The sequence below is a fragment of the Hyla sarda genome, chromosome 4, assembly GCF_029499605.1.
Source record: "Hyla sarda isolate aHylSar1 chromosome 4, aHylSar1.hap1, whole genome shotgun sequence".
Taxonomy (NCBI): Eukaryota; Metazoa; Chordata; class Amphibia; order Anura; family Hylidae; genus Hyla; species Hyla sarda.
The window spans coordinates 21,565,543-21,579,934 of record NC_079192.1 but is presented as its reverse complement, the minus strand read 5'-3'; the positions used below and the strand labels follow the sequence as shown (position 1 = coordinate 21,579,934).

The following is a 14,392-nucleotide window of genomic DNA, read 5'->3' as shown; positions in this document are numbered from 1 at the left end:
TCACTTTGTGGCCGGTATTCAGTTTGCTGCACAATACAGAGTAGTCTGTCTGCATAAAGACAGATGACCCCTAGTGGCGGCTATTTTCATTTTTAATTTTTTTGGTAAAATTTGCATATTTTTTTAAATAAATATATATTAAAAAAGTCATCCTATTAGTAGTACTAAAAAAATATAAAAAGTTTTTCATAATGACAGTGCCTCTTTAAAGTGGTATTCTACCCAAAGGCATGTATTCCCCTACACGCTGGTTGATAAATGGTTAAGTGATGGGGTCCTGCCATTGAGCATAGTGTGTGACAGTTTACGTCAGTACTATAGGCTTCAAGTAGAGTAGAAGGGCACATGTGTGTCATTTTAGTCAGACTATTTTATAACATCTTCTGGCAATTGATTGGGGGCCTAGCTGTCCTAGCTTCTATCACCTACCCAGTGGCTAAATGGTAAGTGTTTCTGGTTGGGAAACCCCTTAAAGCCATAAATGCTTCTGGTTGGGAAACCCCTTAAAGCCGGCAAGGGACATCAGATCACACCGGTGGAAGTGAATCGCATATTTGATCACTCACATGGCTCTAAGCATCAACATGGTAGACTGATCTAACCCTTATAGGACAGAATTGCTGATATATTTTATATTATTTAACTTTTTGATCCCATAGAGGACCTGTCTATTGTTAAAAGTGTACTCCGGTGGAATTTTTTTTTAATCAACTGGTGCCCGAAAGTTAAACATATTTGTGAATTTCTACTGATTAAAAATCTTAATCCTTCCATTACTTATGAGCTGCTGTATACTACAGAGGAAGTTCTTTTATTTTTTTTATTTATTTTTTTGTCTGACCACAGTGCTCTCTGCTCACACCTCTGTCCTTGTCAGGAACTGTCCAGAACAGGAGATGTTTGCTATGAGGATTTATTCCCGCTCTGGACAGTTTCTGACATGGACAGAGGTGGCAGCAGAGAGCACTGTGGTCAGACAGAAAAGAACTACACAACTTTCTCTGGAGCATACAGCAGCTGATAAGCACTGGAAGGGTTAAGAGTTTTAAATAGAAGTCATTTACAAACTTTTCGGCACCAGTTAATAAAAAAATAAAAAAAATGTTTTCCAACAGAGTACCCCTTTAAGGACACACTTCAGGGAAGCTTAGAAAGGCGAGACAGATCCTTCTGCCCCACTCCGCACCATATCAGTCAATTGTCAGACAATTTACTTACTAGGTAAATTGACTGAAGGGAATAATTCCAAGCAGTGACTGTGAAGATCCATGGTCACCTGATCATTACCACACAGTACCATGACCGGAGGCTCTGTTGCACTCACTTCACTAGCAAAGGTTGGTGTTTTTTCCACCTATGTGCCCGCTATATTTTTGAAAAGTTTAGGACAATGCAAGAATATGTAAGCATTGGTGGTTCAGTGGTAGAATTCTCGCCTGCCACGCGGGAGGCCCGGGTTCGATTCCCGGCCAATGCAACATAAGATTTTGCTTCCCTTTTTACGTTTTTAAAACTTGTTATGAGTTTCCTATAGCTATGGTCCGTTTATGATTTTAGTAGTTAAAGGAGAAAGCTCATACCTGGAAGTACAGAAAAACATTTTAAATCGACAGGGGTCCTGTACGGAGCCCCAGCTCTCCTCAGATGGGCGCATCACGACCCTGCCTGAAGTGGGGGCCGCCACGCCCCCTCTCTAAGGAAGAGAGCCGAAGGTTGCTGAACGGCTCTCCCATAGAGATATATGGAGGGGGCGTGGCGGATCCTGCTTTTTGCGGGGGGGTCGTGACACGCTGCTCTGGGGGAGAGTTGGGGCTCTGTATAGGAGATCGTGGGGGGCCCCAGCTCTTGGACCCCCCGTGATCTAAAACTTATCCGGCATGCTCTACATGGGCTTGAGGGTGGAAGAGATGGTATAGAGCAGTGGTCTCAAACTGCGGCCCTCCAGATGTTGCAAAACTTCAACTCCCAGCATGCCCGGACAGCCGTTGGCTGTCCGGGCATGCTGGGAGTTGAAGTTTTGCAACATCTGGAGGGCCACAGTTTGAGATCACTGGTGTAGAGATTTTTATTTCCTCACTTGTGCTCTTGAAAAAGTTTTCAAAAGTTCTGGAAACCTATGTGTTGAATCATTGGTGGTTCAGTGGTAGGGTTCTCACTTACTATGGGGGAGACCTGGGTTCGATTCCTAGCCAATGTGAGTGATGACTTTTATTTTTTCAAATTAAGATATATATACAGTGACCCCCCCGACCTACGATGGCCCCGACATATGATCAAATCGACATACGATGGCCTCTCAGAGGCCATCGCATGTCGATGTCAGCATCGACGTACGATGCTTTGTTATGTCGGGGCCATCGCATTAAGTGCTATCCGGCAGTGCCAAATACTTAAGCTGCTGCCGGATAGCAGCTTAATGTTCCCCGTGTGGTGCGGTAAGTATTACTTACCCCTCCACGATGCTCCGGGGTGCCCTCTGGGTCCAGCGCTGGTCTTCCGATGTCTTCTCGGCCCTCTCCGATGACGTCAATACGCTGCTGCGCACGTCATCCAATAGGAATGGCGTACGCAGCGGCGTAATGACGTCGCTACGCAGGCCCAGTAAGGCATTGCGGAAGAAAGCGGAGGACCGGAGAAGACAGCAGAGGACCGGAGAAGACAGCGGAGGACCGGAGAAGACAGAAGAGGACCGGAGAAGACAGAAGAGGACTGGAGAAGACAGAAGAGGACCGGAGAAGACAGAAGAGGACCGGAGAAGACAGCGGAGGACCGGAGAAGACAGCGGAGGACCGGAGAAGACGGCAGAGGACCGGAGAAGACGGCAGAGGAAAGGAGAAGACGTCAGAGGACCGGAGAAGACGTCAGAGGACCGGAGAAGACAGCGGAGGACCGGAGAAGACAGCGGAGGACCGGAGAAGACAGCGGAGGACCGGAGAAGACAGCGGAGGACCGGAGAAGACAGCGGAGGACCGGAGAAGACAGCAGAGGACCGGAGAAGACAGCAGAGGACCGGAGAAGACAGCAGAGGACCGGAGAAGACAGCGGAGGACCGGAGAAGACAGCGGAGGACCGGAGAAGACAGCGGAGGACCGGAGAAGACAGCGGAGAGCCCAGCGGAGTCCCGGGGACACCATCTCGAGCGGCGGGGACAGGTGAGTACAGCTTTCTATACTTTACATTGCACGAATCCCTCAACATACAATGGATTCGACAAACGATGGCTCGTTTGGAACGAATTACCATAGTATGTTGAGGGACCACTGTATATATATATATATATATATATATATATATATGTCATCCACAGGAAAGGACTGCAGCACACAAAAAAGATTATTTCAAATCCACGTGTAGTTTATTTCATCCTCAGCACAGTAAACAGGGGCAACGTTTCAACGATCTCACATCGTCTTTCTCAAGCATGATAGAAGTTAATTAAGAGGCTCCTTGTAAAGCCCAAACATGTGCAACAATAATTAAATACAATAATGAATAATCATAATAAAAAAAAAACTGTGTTACAGTAATAATAATAAAAGCTGAGGACATAGTTGTGCAAATAAAAATCCCCATAAAGTGCATATTATCCAGCATACGGTATAATTGCCAATTAGAAACTATAAATACACTCACCCTGACTCGTGCGGCTCATTAAACACGACTTAGCGTGGGTAAAAAAACAAATGCGCAAGCGGAAGCATAATGCCCGTGACTTGCGTCAGGAGGAAGCCAGAGTGAGGCTGGACTCCAGCCAATCACAAAACAGCATTCTCGTTACCTGGATACCAGGATCCCCTGGTTATGCGCAGGTCCAGAGAGTACCTGTTGCATGCGAAAGGGCCATCTTTAAATCTGGAAAGACTTGAATAGTATATATAACCCATCACATAGATCATCGGGCAAGTAATTAAAGGGTACCTCTCATCAATAAAACTTTTGATTTATTATAGATTAATGTATGCAGAATAACTTTACAATTGCATGTTATTAAAAAATATGCTTCTTTCTATTTAATTTTCCACTTTGAAAAAATGACCACTAGGGGTCTCCCTACCAGTCCTGGCAGCAAGCATTTCAGACTCATGCTCGAGTCCTAAACACTACGAGCTGCCAGTCTGCTTTGTTCACAAAGGAGAACACTTAGAGCTGCCAGCCTGCTTTGTTCACAGCCTGTTTGGCTGTGAACAAAGCAGGCTGGCAGCTCTGAGTGTTTAGGACTCCAGCATGAGTCAGAAATGCTTGCTGCCAGTACTGATCGGGAAAAATACAATAGAAAGAAGCATATTTTTCATTAACATGTTATTGGAAAGTTATTCAACATTCATTAATCTAAAATATATCAAAAGCTTATTTGATGAGAGGTACCCTTTAAGCTGGTGTATTTCATTACAGTCATACAAACAAGCATCACAGCCCCCATTTAGCAAGACGGAACGGGCGCAAAACCTCACGTCAGTTTCATCTGCCATCGGATATGTACCTATTCAGACCCCAGTGCTGGGGAGGAATTTTGCCCCCATCAACACGTCCATCTGTCATATCTGTCTTCTATATGTACAGTGACCCCCCGACCTACAAAGGCCCCAACATAGGCCCGACAATTTCAGTATGCAATGGCCTCTCAGAGGACATCGCATGATGAAGGCAGCATCAACATACGATGCTTTTGTATGTAGGGGCCATCGCATAAATGGCTATCCGGCAGCGCAGACTGCTTCACCTGCCGCCAAATAGCCGTTTACGGTGCCCCGTGTGCTCCGGTGATGTCTCTTACCTGTCCTCGGGGCTACGGAGTGTCCTCTCCGGGATTCCCTGCATCGCCGGCGCTCTCCATCGTCGTTACCATGTCGCCGTGCACGCTGTCCTGTCATCCAATAACAGCGGCGTGCGTAGTGATGTGATGGCGGCGACGTGAGAGCGACGATCCCGGGGAAGCAGAGACGTCCGGAGCGTCTGGGACACCACGGGGACGCGGCGACAGCGATGGAGGGCAACATCCAGGGCAGCGGTGACGGGTCCGGAGCGGCGGGGACAGGTGAGTACAACTTCCTATACTTTATATTGCACGGATCCCTCAACATACGATGGTTTCAACAAACGATGGTTCATTTGGAACGGATTACCATCGTATGTTGAGGGACCACTGTATATCATGTTATTTAATTTTTTTACTGCTATTGTAATGTGTCAGTTCAGCTGTCTATCTAGGATATCATAAAAAAACCATATATGTATGTAGTATATGTATGATCATCCTCATTCTGCCACATCAACACTACAGCCAAGAAACATCTGTACAGAAGATCCTGAGTCTGGGATTTTAAAGGGAAAATTCCTTTAGAAATTCGGTTCTAAGATTTTTCTTTAATGGTCAACCTCTGATTTAGGCTGGGTTCACACCACGTTTTTGCAATACAGTTCCCGTATACAGGATGCGGTCTATCGCAAAGCCCTTCTCAAACAGGATAGAGGCCCCCTCAACAAACCTACCCTTCACCTCCGGGCCACCAGGCACCTCCAAGGGTTCGGTTCGATGTCCCTTTGCACCACGGGCCACAATGCACTTGGTGTCAACCTAGGCGTTAACCAAGGTGTCAGCCAAGGAGCCGTATACTGATGGCATCTCGGCCAAAGCCAAGGAGCCCGGGAGTTCATCCCTATAAAAGGGTTCTCCAGGTCTGAAAGGGGAAATCCACCCCTAGATAGGGGATAAGGCTACATTCACACTGCCGGCTGTCTCCGGCAGTGTGAAGCCCATTATTTTAGGATCGAGAAAAGCCAGAGAAAAAAATAGTACTTGCACAGTCTTTTTCTCCGGTTTTTCTCTCCAAAAATAACGGCTGCTATTGAATACAATAGGATCCATCGGGACCCGTTATTTGCTGGTATGCTCTGGCAAAATTATGGCCGGCAAAATGCAAAAAAAATTATATCTTTATATAAGATGTCTAGGGGCAGAGTACCCCTTTAAACACTGGTGGTAACAAGGATGGGAATGGAAATAAGGGATTCTGTCAGAGAACTTTTGTGAGGGATCAAAGCTTTCTCAGAACGGCAGGTGAGAAGAAGACCACATGGACACACTTCAAGACACGTTAACCAAAGTAGTTTTGACACCATGTAGAAGCCTGCGCATTAACACATTCATTCCAACAACACTCCTGGATCCTGGGAACAAGTCTCACATACCATTCACATACACTGAGATACAGTAGGGAAAAAAATATTGTCTCCAAGTACCTGTAGTCAACGTGAATGATTTATACAAAAATGAAATAATCGTTTCTTAGATTTTGAGATTCATATTTTCTGACTTTTATTGTCATTGAGGATCGAGGTGAAGGTGCACCATGAAATTCCTGGGCTTCAATGAGCCAAATTCTGTAACAGGATGACAAACTATTCCATATAATACTGGTGTCTTGGTGTCTTTTGGCCATCCCAGACACCAGTATTTGGGTGCGAATACCAACTCTGCTCCCCTTTATAGCAACACCTCAGGGTCCAGTAGCTGAGACCCATCATCATCATCATCAAGAAAGAAGGGTCAGGCATGTTGGATTTAAACTGTTGGTAGATGTCGTGGAAAGGCAAGAATATTTGGAAAGTCTATTACTTCAAAATGGCCACAACCAAGTTATTGACTTTGTACTTTAACTGGCCATAGATTTCAAGGAATGTTCTTCCATATAGGGATGTGTCGGCCCTTCTGTTGAATCTGCGGTGGTACATGAGGTAGGGTAAAGCCTCAAGTAGAAGAAAGATGATACCAAGCACTCACCAGTAACATACAATGAAGATTTATTATGCCTAGGCAGACAGCTGACAGCTGAGGAAGGCTCCCACTCCGAAACGCGTCCTTGTACTACACTATGGCATAATAAATCTTTACTTTGCATTACTGGTGAGTGCTGGGTATCATCTTTCTTCTACCTAAGGAATGTTCTTCGACCTGATCAGCCTGCTTTGGAAAGATGACCCTATGTCTATGGATTACACCATACAACATTGGGCAACCAATCTTATGGGACAAAGAATGATTGAAAGCACTCAATACTTATGTTCTAAGGGGGCTCCAGCCAGGGCACTTGACTTATCTGTCTTCTATTGGCCACATTTTTGACATTAGGCTGTGTGCGAGGGTGGTGATGCTTGCGTTTCTTCTGCAAGCTGGCAGGCAGGAAACCATGTCTCCTGGGGCCCAGTGACACTGGTCGATCAATGGCCAACTAGCCCCTAACACAAAAAGAGCAATTGGCACAATGACATAACAATTATTACTTATACGGGACCACACAATTATTTGTGAAGTTTGATGGTTGATTCTGGAGATCTGGACGTGTGAGCTTACAGAATATTTTTCAGCCTCCAATCTGTGCCTATGACCCCCAGTATTTTTTGTTTTTTCTCAATTTCAGTCTGTTTAATCCTTGAGCTTTTTGTAGACTCTCTGGTATAGTCTATCAGCCCCATGGCCTACTCTTCACCATTTGGTTTGGTCACACTTCAGGGCAGTATGGAAAAGTGACAAGAGTGGAGAGGTGAGAAAGACACAATTCACACATTCCTGCCACACTCTTCAACACACTGTAGAGGACAGTGCACTATTACAAATGGATCTGCATAGGTTGGGTGTTTGGGCTGAGAAGTGGCAGATGAGTTTAACACTGATAAATGTAAGGTAATGCACATGGAAAGGAACAATCTGGGATTATGTATTAAATGGGAGAACACTTGGGACAACTGACGTGGAAAAGGACTTGGGAGTCTTAGTTAATATTAAATTTAGCTGTAGAGAACAGTGTCGGGCAGCTGCTGCCAAGGCTAATAAAATCATGGGGGACATCAAAAGGGGCATAGATGCCCACGACAAGGAAATAATTCTACCGCTGTACAAATCACTAGTCAGACCACACATAGAATGCTGTGTACAGTACTGGGCACCAGTGTACAAGAAAGATATAGTGGAGCTGGAGAGGGTTCAAAGACGGGCAACCAGAGTAATACGGGGAATCGGAGGACTATAGTACCAAGAAAGATTATCAGAATTAGGGTTATTCAGTTTAGAAATAAGAAGGCTTAGGGGAGACCTAATAACTATGTATAAATATATCAGGGGACAGTACAGAGATCTCTCCCATGATCTATTTATACCCAGGACTGTATATATAACAAGGGGGCATCCTCTACATCTTGAGGAAAGAAGGTTTCTACACCACCACAGATGAGGGTTCTTTACTGTAAGAGCAGTGAGACTGTGGAATTCTCTGCCAGAGGAGGTGGTCATGGGGAACTCTGTAAAAGAATTTAAAAGGGGCCTGGTTGCATTTTTGGAGAATAATAACATTACAGGTTATGGATTCTTGATCTATAGGGACAGAAGGTTGATCCAGGGATTTATTCTGATGCCATATTTGGAGTCGGGAAGGAATTTTTACCTCTAGTATGAGGGTTTTTTGCCTTCCTCTGGATCAACTCAATAGGGACTCATTAGGGTTATAAGTTGAACTTGATGGACTCTGTTTTTTTTTTTTTTCAACCTTATGAATAATGTTACTATGTTAACGTAGTCACTGTCATAGAGTTTTATTACAAGGCAAACAGAATGTAATGAGAGACAAAGTGGTATAAAGGCGCACAGATGTTTTCAACACTTCTATGTGGGATCCTCGGACTGATACTAGTAGAGGGGCTCCAAAATGGGGATCCTGGGGGTTATCACTATCATATTCTTAATATTGTTACTTAGGATAAAGGAGGTTCCAAAAATCTTAAGAATCTTCTCCTTATCTTCTGTTTTATTTGAAGAAGTCATGTGAAGTCCATGTTGACTACAGGGCCGTACAAATGGAACTCAAACAGTTACACACATCCTAAACTAAGGAGACCAATTTAGCCTTGTAACGCCGGTGGTCTGCTACCACTGGTGTACTGGTCATGCTGGCAGTAATAGCCACCAGGTTACCTTTGTTCCTTGTTGGACGATCTGTGGTCCCCCTCATTGCCATACACACTCATGTACTAATGCATGTGCCCGTAGGGTACCCCTACTTCCTTCCTCCCTTTTGAAGGGCCCTTCAGGGACGCTGTCCCCTTAACTTGGACCAGTCCTAGATCAAGTCACCTAGTGGTCTCCAGCAATGAAGTTTAGATATCCTGTAAAGGGGTTAAATGGTGAAGGCCAGGGGACCCCTTAGACAACACCTTCAGGATTGGCCTAGATCCAAATTAAATAGGTGAAACAGTGGGTCCACTGGTGGTTACAAGCCCAGAGACGAAATAGCAAAGCAGATTACATTTATCCGTAGAACAAATAAATATATATGACTCAAAAAGATAGGAGACTCCAAAATGTAACATAAGTCGCACAGTAATTTCAGGTACATTAATTTGTTGGCTTGAAATCTTAACAACCTTTATAAATAATATAGGATCCTTGTGAATACTGGAGGTCAAGATGGAAAATGTCCACTCTTAACTCTTCGTCATCTTCAGGTTGTGCTTTTACATCCATGTTGAAGGTTCCATTCAGGGCTCAAGTTCTTGAGGAACGCACGGGAACGGAGTTCCTGCACTTTTTCCAGAGCAGGAACACTGTTCCCATTAGAAGGTGTCCTGCAGGACCAGCCTTTGAGGGGAATGCTTGGGTGAGTTCCCATACTTTTTTTTCCCCAAGACTTGACCCCTGGTTCCATTAATAGCCCACATGACAGATTCTTCTGAACATGATAGACTAAATAGAATTCTGGGCACCATAATGGAAACCCAATGGACCCCTTCAAAGTCAGTAGGGTTGGTTGGGCATTGTGGGTGTCTAGCAATGAATTTGGCACATCAGTTTAACCTGTTAAGGACGGCGGGCGTATCCATACGCCCCCGTTTTAAAGTCCTTAAGGACTGAGGGCGTATGGATACACCCGTGGGAATTCCGGTCCCCACCGCTAGCCGGTTGGGGACCGGATCGTGATGCCTGCTGAAATCATTCATCAGGCATCCCGGCACATCGCCGAGGGGGGTCCTGAGACCCCCCATGTCGGCGATCGGAGAAAATCGCATGTCAATTTAGACATGTGATTTTCTCCAATTCCGGGCAGATCGGGTCTCTGGTGACCCGATCACCCGGAAAATAGGGATGATTGGAGTTGTCCGTGACACCCCCGGTCAGCCTAAGGGATAGGATTGAGGTCGCAGTGCTGCAATCTCCTCCTATCCCCTGCCATTAGTCAGAACTGAGTTATGACCAATGGCAGTGCAGGACAGGGGGTTGCCATGGAAACCCCCGTTCTGCCCACCCCTGGATGTCGGGCAGAACGGGGGGAGAAGATGGAGGCCTTTACCTGAGGACCAGATGCGTGGGGCCCTGCGATCATCGCAGACATCCACCGGAGATCACGGCTCAGATAGGGAATCGACGTGGGGGGGGGCGTTGCTGGGCATGCTGGGACTTGTAGTTTTGCAACATCTTGAGGGTCACAGTTTGGTGACCACTATTACAGTGGTGCCCAAACGGTAGCCCTCCAGATGTTGCCAAACCACGACTACAGGCATGCTGGGAGTTGTAGTTCTGTAACATCTGTCCCTTCAGATTTTCATGACATTTTATAAAATTGCTGCTCTACTTTGAAGCCCTCTATTTTTTTCAAAAAGTAAAAATATGTCCATTGTATGATGCCAACATAAAGTGGACAATTTGTATTTGTGAATAAAAATAAAATGTATTTGGAATATCCTTTTTCCTTACAAGTAGAGAGCTTCAAAGTTAGAAAAATGCAACATTTTCAAAATTTTCATGAAATTTTGGGATTTTTCACCAAGAAAGGATGCAAGTAACGCCGAAAATTTACCACCAAAATAAAGTAGAATATTCGGTAAAAGCGTTTTAGAGTTATTAATGCTTAAAGTGACGGTGGTCAGAATTGCGAAAAAGGGCTCAGTCCTTAAGGGGTTAAGGGGTTTTTGTGTTCCTGTAACAAATCAGAAGAATATAAATTCTTTTTAACTTTCACAGACCAAAATTAAAAATTATAAGCCTTAATTCTTTGGAGTTTAATATGTGAGCATTGGTGGTTCAGTGGTAGAATTCTCGCCTGCCACGCGGGAGGCCCGGGTTCGATTCCCGGCCAATGCAGCTGCCCTTTTGTTTTTCTATCATTTAATTGTAAATATCTTATATTTTTTTGTTAAACATATAGTCAAGGAAACTTTGATATAATTACATTTAATTCTTATTTGTGCACAGTCCAGTATACACAGCACATGACGGAATGCAGAGCTCTGCCACATCATCATTTCCAAGGAAGCTTTATAGGACAGACGAGAGTCTACGGTGACCACTTTACAGTGTTACTACATTCCAAAGCCTCTATGGTGAAGAGAACATATTCCCGAAATCTATGAGAAACACTGAATTCATCCCCAATTGTATCCGTATGCAATAACACAGTTTGCTACATTGTTCTATACAGAGACGTCCTGCATATAAATGTGTATATGTATCTATAACATAAAGATCTTTGTATATAACTTCAGGCCTATACAGGGACATACATCGGAGGCGTCCACCTGAGATAGAAGTCAGGAAATCTCCAAGACTTTAACCCCTTAAGGACACATGACGTACTGGAACGTCATGTGTCCACTCCCGATCTATAACGCGGGGCCACGGCGTGGCCCCGCGTCATAGCGGGTCGGGCCCGGCCTCTAACAACGGCCGGGACCCGTGGCTAATAGCGCGCGGCATTGATCGCTGTGCCGCGCGCTATTAACCCTTTAGACGCGGCGTTCAAAGTTGAACGCCGCGTCTAAAGTGAAACCGAAAGCATCCCGGCTAGCTCAGTGGGCTGTTCGGGATAGCCGCGGTGAAATCGCGGCATCCCGAACAGCTGACAGGACAGCGGGAGGGCCCCTACCTGCCTCCTCGCTGTCCGATCGCCGAATGACTGCTCAGTGCCTGAGATCCAGGCATGAGCAGTCATGCGGCAGAATCGTTGATCACTGGTTTCTTATGAGAAACCAGTGATCAGCATAGGAGATCAGTGTGTGCAGTGTTATAGGTCCCTATGGGACCTATAACACTGCAAAAAAAAAGTGAAAAAAAAAAGTGAATAAAGATCATTTAACTCCTCCCCTATTAAAAGTTTGAATCACCCCCCTTTTCCAATAAAAAAAAAAACACAGTGTAAATAAAAATAAAAATAAACATATGTGGTATCACCGCGTGCGGAAATGTCCGAATTATAAAAATATATCATTAATTAAACCGCTCGGTCAATGGCGTGCGCGCAAAAAAATTCCAAAGTCCAAAATAGTGCATTTTTGGTCACTTTTTATATCATTTAAAAATGAATAAAAAGTGATCAATAAGTCCTATCAATGCAAAAATGGTACCGTTAAAAACTTCAGATCACGGCGCAAAAAATGAGCCCTCATACCGCCCCATACACGGAAAAATAAAAAAGTTATAGGGGTCAGAAGATGACAATTTTAAACGTATTAATTTTCCTGCATGTAGTTATGATTTTTTCCAGAAGTCCGACAAAATCAAACCTATATAAGTAGGGTATCATTTTAATCGTATGGACCTACAGAATACATATCAGGTGTCATTTTTACCGAAAAATGTACTACGTAGAAACGGAAGCCCCCAAAAGTTACAAAACAGCGTTTTTTTTTTCAATTTTGTCGCACAATGATTTTTTTTCCCGCTTCACCATAGATTTTTGGGCAAAATGACTGACGTCATTACAAAGTAGAATTGGTGGCGCAAAAAATAAGCCATCATATGGATTTTTAGGTGTAAATTTGAAAGAGTTATGATTTTTTAAAGGCAAGGAGCAAAAAACGAAAATGCAAAAACGGAAAAACCTCCGGTCCTTAAGGGGTTAAAGGACAACTGCAGCGCAATATACACTTATCCCCTATCTACAAGATAGGGGATAAGTGTTTGATCGCGGGGGGTCTGACAGCTGGGACCCCCCAAGCGATCTCCGTAACGGGGCGCCACCATTAGCGCTCATAGTGAGGTCGACGGTGACGCCCCGTCTCCTCCCCGTCCCAATACAGTTCTATTGGGGGAGGCGAGGAGGCAACGCTCATGCCTCCCCGCCTCCCCCAATAGAACTGTACTGCTCCCATAGCGATGTATGGAGGAGGCGTGCCGGGCGCAACGTCATGCTGCGGCTGGCACGCCCCCTGCACGGGACAGCCGCGGCCCTGTACAGGAGATCACAGGGGGTCCCAGCGGTCGGGCCCCCCACGATCAAACACTTATCCCCTATCCTGTGGATAGGGGATAAGTGTTAATCAAGCTGCAGATGTCCTTTAAGCCTGACATACAGTGTCAATTTCCCTTATAGGTAAAGGTCAAAATGCCCCCATAGACTTCTCTATGGGGTAAAGGTCAATTGGCCCTTTATCTATGCTAATCCTGGTATCTCAGTGGAATGCATAAGCTATAGGAGGAGATGGAACGATTAATCCCCCTGTTTATTTGGCATTGACCTATGTAGCAGGTTATCCTTCCTGCTGGGGGGTATTATTATTATTATTGTTGGCTATTGTACCTTACACTAAACATTATAAATCTCCTATTGAGCAGAACGGTAGAAAACGAAAGGATGCACTCACCCGGGAGTCTTGATAGCAGAAGACTTTATTGGTACATCTGTACAGGACTCAGGTGGGTAGGCGCAGAGGAGCGACCTCGCAGCGACAGGCTGTTTCCTGCGCACAAGGCGCACTTCTTCGGGCTGCTGCAGAGGAGCGACCTAGCAGCAACAGGCTGTTTCCTGCGCACAAGGCGCACTTCTTCGGGCTGCTGCTCGGAGCAGCAGCCCGAAGAAGTGCGCCTTGTGCGCAGGAAACAGCCTGTCGCTGCGAGGTCGCTCCTCTGTGCCTACCCTCCTGTTGTCCTGTACTGATGTACCAATAAAGTCTTCTGCTATCAAGACTCCCGGGTGAGTGCATCCTTTCGTTTTCTACCGTTCTGCTCAATACTTGTCCCTGCTTTGTGGATTGCACCCCCGGCACCGCATGGATTGTGTGAACAGTTCCTGACTTTTTGTCCTGGGACCGGTTTCATTTGGGCAGCAGTGCCGGACCACCTCTTTTTGTTTGTAATTATAAATCTCCTACCTTGGCCACTAGCTGCACTTTATGAAGTAGATATCTTATATATAGCAAATTTTTTATATGTGTAACTACTCTTTGCACCTTTTAACCCCTGATGACGTTTGGTCTATGTAATACACTGGTCGAACAGAAACGCGTTGGTTTAGTAGCAAGGGGGTTCCCCGAGCCAAAAAAGGTTGGGAAACACTGTTCTATACACTAGTTACTAAGTGCTTCGATTGATGGACCTCAAGTACATCTTGGGTCAAGAATCATATTTGAG

The 14,392-nt window shown here is 45.1% G+C and overlaps 2 non-coding genes across 2 annotated transcripts; both read left to right on the top strand.

The window, feature by feature from the left end:
- Positions 1-1,406: 1,406 nt before the first annotated feature.
- TRNAG-GCC (transfer RNA glycine (anticodon GCC)) lies at positions 1,407-1,477 on the top strand. Its single transcript has one exon. It is a non-coding gene; the product is annotated as a tRNA-Gly (tRNA).
- Positions 1,478-11,057: 9,580 nt separating this feature from the next.
- On the top strand, positions 11,058-11,128 carry TRNAG-GCC (transfer RNA glycine (anticodon GCC)). The gene has a single exon. It is a non-coding gene; the product is annotated as a tRNA-Gly (tRNA).
- The last annotated feature ends 3,264 nt before the right edge of the window (positions 11,129-14,392 follow it).